The sequence below is a fragment of the Polistes canadensis genome, unplaced genomic scaffold, assembly GCF_001313835.1.
Source record: "Polistes canadensis isolate GaletaPanama2010 unplaced genomic scaffold, ASM131383v1 scaffold_563, whole genome shotgun sequence".
Lineage (NCBI taxonomy): Eukaryota > Metazoa > Arthropoda > Insecta > Hymenoptera > Vespidae > Polistes > Polistes canadensis.
In genome coordinates this window covers 6,716-12,554 of record NW_014570110.1, presented here as the reverse complement: position 1 = coordinate 12,554, position 5,839 = coordinate 6,716, and positions in this window count along the sequence as shown.

Genomic DNA, 5,839 nt, shown 5'->3' with positions numbered 1-5,839 from the left:
ACCCTAACTCGCGTCAAAATGCCCCCTCCTCTACCAACTATCACTAACTCGTAAAAAAGAATTCGTTGACTTCTTAGTTTTGCACGTGCGAACCTATATTAGTTACCATCAGGCGCTAAACCGCTTCGTCAGCCGGGAATGGAATTTGCTTCAGAAAAATATCAGTTACTATCAAGCGCTAAACTGCTGCGTCAGCTGGGAATGAAATTTGCTTTAAAAAAATATCAGTTACTATCAAGCAGCAATTCTTGGAACTGCCCGTGCGTCTTATACTCGAGCTAAGAGATTTCCTTTCACTGCACACGTGCCTTTATCACGAGCGAAAGAATTTATGTGCAAGATAACATTATTATTTTATATTAATGTTAATAGTAATAAGAATTATTTGTTCTATTGATTGCCAATAATCGTTAAAGTTATTTTCAAATAAAGGTGAAGTTTAAATGTTATTCGCAGCAATCATTTAATTATTTATAAATGCTAACATTAATTGTTATAACAACCAAATGTTAATTAACAAACGTCGGTAATGTAGGAGCGAAAAGTCGGTAATGTAGGAGCGCAGAGTCGGTAATGTAGGAGCACAGAGTCGGTATTACCGATTTTCACCTATCAAAAGACCCGCTTACCGACTTCGGTTGTAGGTAATGCAGGTTTCCCTATGAACGACAATCAACGCATGTTCTTACCATTACCATATGTTGTCAAAAATAGTAACCATTGATAGTCGTTCATAAGAGCGCTTAATACAAATAAAATTCACAGTGTATATAATGTAAGGTGAACTATTATAATTAAAAATAACCGTATTGTTAAACATAAGATAAGTAATGTTTTCCTAATTGACAAATTACGTATAAAAATATAGAAAGCTACAGTATACAATTTTACTATACGCATATGTAATTTGTGTAGGTAATAATATGTAAATAACAAAAATTAAAAATTTTTCGTATAATAAGACTATGTAATGAATAACATTGGACAACACGCCCCGCTATACAAAATCGTCACTAGCACGTGACACCTCCCCCCTTAAAGAAAGAAGCACAAATGAGTCCACTATTGAGTGCTTCGTAAACCATCAAATCTATTTATGACTTCGTTTTCATAAGCAAAACGCACGTGCTTACCAGGTGGATCCGTTTGTGAGGCGCCAACCGCCGTGGACGCCTGGGCGTTGTCCCTTGTGTCGTTTTTATCTCCTGGCTGTCTCGTTGTCACCTCTTTAAGCTCTGCTGCTTCCGTCCGTGGCCTCGTACTTTTGCTGTCATTAGTATTTTTTACGTGAAGGAGCAGGTTTGTTAGGGATTCTCAAATGGCACCAATCAAATGTACACTCCACCCGTAAACAGTATGAAGCGCATAACCCCGTAGCACTGATTCTAAAATGAGTTTTATAGACTTAAAAATTACAATCAGTCCCAAAATAGCGGCACTAACCGAACTGAACTTCAAAAGACCCGTCCACATACGCGAGGCGACGTTTTCCGCCAGTTTTTCTAGTTCACTCTCACTCACTAAGTTAACAGTGTCTAGGCTGATCCCTTGAATTTTATGGCCCTCTGCTCCCCTAGCGAATTTGTTTATTATGGAGGGCTGCTCAATAGGGAACATTAGATGATCACGCAAGTTTTCCAAGTCCTTTTGCGAGTAAATTCCGCTCGTAGCGAGAGAACCCGCGTCGGTATATTTCCATTCCATTTCTACCTCCGGTGTTAGCAAATGTGGCTCTCTAGAAAAAGTTGGCTTAGGTTAAAGCTGGTACCACGTTCCTTCTACAAAGTATTCCTGAGGTAGAAGAGGATTACAGGGCTCCTGCGTTCCCCTGTTTACCAAAATTCTAGATCTTGGTCTTAAAAACATGCTTACGTTTTGGTGCAGCATAGGCAATTCTCGGTAGCATCCCTCTGTGTGTCTAATTTTTACGGGCACCGGAGTTTACTTGACGATTTGGGCTACCTCACCTCCGACGATTGCTAAAAATCCGGTTTTCCTTCTAATAGTGCTGGCGAAGACGTCGGAAAGAACGTATGCCAAGGCAAGTGCGGTTTTAATTACTTGCCTTTCCATGCTGCATCTTTGCTGGAGTACACTGGTGTAGAGCTTCTCCAATTGATTACGGTAATGTTTATCCACGTACACGAATTGGGAATTAACGTAGGCAAATATATCGATGTTATTAGATATGATTGTCGCCCCTGTTGTAAACGTTTTTCCCTTTTTGGTTTCCAAAATGAACAACTTTGGATCGTCGTTATTAGCGTGTACTTACACAGATGATGTTCGTTTTTCTTGATTAAGGCAAATACCGTTTCCCCTTCCGTAACAGTGTACATAGTAGCCGAATTTTTAGTCTTCACTGTTGATGTAACCTTTGTCGCCAGACCCTCGTACAACGCTGTATACTGGTCGAATCTGCAGGATGAAGAAGGAAACACTGTCCAAAAGGCAGATCCGTTTTCGTCGGTGAGGCAGGAACCTTCGGAAAAGGTGCAACTAATGTGACCTTTTAGAGAAATCAGGTTTTCCCTTATTTTTATTGCGCCAGTGTACTTTCTGATGTTTGTGCGTATTGTACCCTGTACAATAACACCGTCCCAAGTGCCAATGGCATCAGAGTATTAAGTTCCAAGGCATCTGCCATCGGTCTTCACTGATCCAGCTAAAGTAATGCTCCAGTAATCCGTGGCATTAACCTTAAGGCCACTCACTTGCGTGAAAGAATTAATAGCGAATTTTTCAGTGTTTATTATAGATCTGCACAAATCCGACGATACGTCGATTAGATATATCCGACGCCCATTATGGACAGCAGAGATGTGCGAATTCACACCGTAGTTATAAATTGTTCGATCTATCTCAATTCGGCACTTGTAAAATGTTGTTTCACTATAGTCTTTTAATTGCAACAGCTAAACGTATGTGGTTGTCTTATTCGGCGTTAGTGTGGGGAGGTTGCAATCCCCTGCACCAAGGAGCGAGACRGTGKTAATGTTAGCAGCTGCTCCYCCGCAGTCATATCCAAGTAGTGCGGTCGTCGTACAGATAAATGCGGCCACGAGGATGGTGATTTTGCCGTACATATTTCTTTGAAACCAATGTTAATTCAAAATAAATTTTAATAAACTATATTTAAATGCGAACTTATACGAAATTGTCTCAATCCCGTTCAGCGTATCATTGCATGTTCGATAATAGCGTTAAGCAATTTCGTTGAGCCTTTTTTTTTTTTATTAAAAGCGAATAGTGACGATTTGTATTAAAGTAGTTAAAAACAAATAAAAGAAAAATTAAAATTTAATTTAGTAGATAGCTTGAAAAGAGTTGATATTCCTTTATAGTCGAGATTGACTGACTACTATGTACAGAAGTTAACCCTTTTTAATTTGTTCGCTTATTGATGCTGGTTATAAATCGTCTATAATAAGCTATGCATCTCTTTACGTAACGCCTCTAAGAGTAAAGTGGGAGATTCCCCCACTGACACTTCCTTTAACCGTATTAGAAAGAAAAACTTACTACAGCACCTATACTTAGTGAATATGTAGGTATTACAAAAAATAATACATCTAAAAGTATTTGTCAATATTTAGAAATAGTAGGCTTATTTTGCACAAATTTTCACTTTATCTTTGTAAACAATTCTAATCCTATTCTTGTAACTAATCTTTATATTATTTTTAGGAAGCACTTCTAGAATTTGGTGTAGGCCTGTATATTGATTTCCTAATTTAGAAGTTGGCTGCTTTAAAAGATAAACGCTTTGACCAACAACGAGGTTCTGACCACGAGCCTTACGATCATAGTAAACTTTGGATCTTATTTTTGCTCCAACCAAATTCTGTCTTGCCACTATTTGCAAACAACGTATCTTATGAACTAGATCTAGATAATATTTAGGATATGTGTTATCAAGATCTCTATTCGTATGTTTGTTTTCGGAAGAGATATTAGCTTGTTTACCGTAGACTAGCTCATGAGAAGTGAGTCTCGTCCCCTCATGCATGCTTGTATTGTAAGAGAAAATAGAATGTGTGAGCCATTCATCCTACTCACGATTCTTTTTAATAAAATGTTTTAAATATACGATCAAGACGATGTGCAATCGCTACAAAGAACCATTTGATTGCGGATGGAATGCTGTAGTTCTAATTTGCTTGCAATTATATTGTCGTGCAATAGATTTTATAAGAGAACTAGTAAAATTCGCCTCCTGATCCGTTAGTATAATTTTTAGGGCACCATGTATATTAAAAAGATTTTGAACCATTCTATTCACAATATCGACTGATGTTGCTGCCTTGAGAGGTACTGCAATAAAAAATTTAGTTAGGAGGTCTTGAATTGTAAGGATAAATTTGTTACCAGCTTTTGTATCTGGTAACGGTCCGACTATATCTATGGCTACCTTGTCGAACGCAGCTCCTGGCGTATCGGTGACAATCATTCGTTCTTTCGACTTTATTCTAGTTAACTTTTTTATTTTACAACATTCACAGTTTCTAACGAACTCTTGAACATCCCTTTTCATGTTCTTCCAAAAAAATTTATCGCAAATCAATGCGTAAGTTTTAGTAACTCCCTTATGTCCACCGACAGGCGAGGAGTGGCATTCGACAAGTATTCCTTCTCGCTTTTCTGAAGAAGGAACTGTCACCTCTCCAGTACAAATTACAATTTGGCACGACTCTAAATCGAATGCGTTACCCAATTTCGTTTAAGTATGTTGCTATCGCAAATTGTCAAAATAAAAAGTTTTTGCTATCCTAACCGAGGTGAGACCCAATTCGCGTGTTACGGCGAGTGAAGACCCTAACGCTTCTATCAAAGTTTCGTACTTAATACTATTCGTATAATGTTCTTTTACTGGAATAGCAATTAAGTAAAACCTGCCAATATTAGTAACTTTAGCACGTGCTAAAGTCAAGTCTTTAAGTTTGGGCAGAAGTTTTGATTCGCTCAGAAGTTTTGCACCCGCGTCACACGGCGTGCCTTCTAGATCAGTAAAAATTACTAAATTGTCTTTTCGTAAAATTAACGGGTCTTTTGTTATACCTATATTCGACGTAAGCATTTGCGTGTGAGTATCAACGCGCGTATGCCGCGTGGAATAAAGAACATTATAATCACACGTACTCCCCGTGTCAGAGCACACGTCGCCTGTCTCCCCAGTATCAGTCAGAGCACATAGCGACCCAGTCAGGTCGTTGATTTCACCAGCTGTTTTGTCGAGGACGTTTGTATTGTCTATGTCAATTTCAATGTCACTGTCTTCGTTGTCGGTCAGATTGTCTTTAGTTGCAAACTGTATTGAGCGGTCACCTGAGTCACTTGCACCTACGGGTAAAACTTTGCTGACTTTCGACGGGTTCGACAAAATTAGATTGTAGTCAACTAAAAATCTATTCTGTTTAGTTTCTAAAAGCACATTCTTACCTTAGTTAAAAATTTTTAATAGATTTAAAAAGAAATTTTTGCTATTTTCTGGAGTAATCGTAGTTAAAAATTTTTAAAAATCTGCAAAAGTGCTATTTAAAAAAAGCTTTTAAATGTTTTCTTTCAAGCTTTAAAGCGTATACTTAAAAATAAAAAGTGTTTAGTCCGAAAAAATTTGACTAACATCATTTATATTCGGACTACTGCAGTTAAAAAAAAAGGAAAAAAATCATTTTACTACTACTTTTTTGGGTTACTTCAGGTATAGAATTCAATTATTTTTTGACAAAATTCGATTATAGTTAACCAAACCTCTATTCTGTTTAGTTTCTAATAGCACATTTTTACCTTCGCTTTTGTTGCGTATCCTATGCAACGAGTGAGTAGGGCGAAGCGCCGG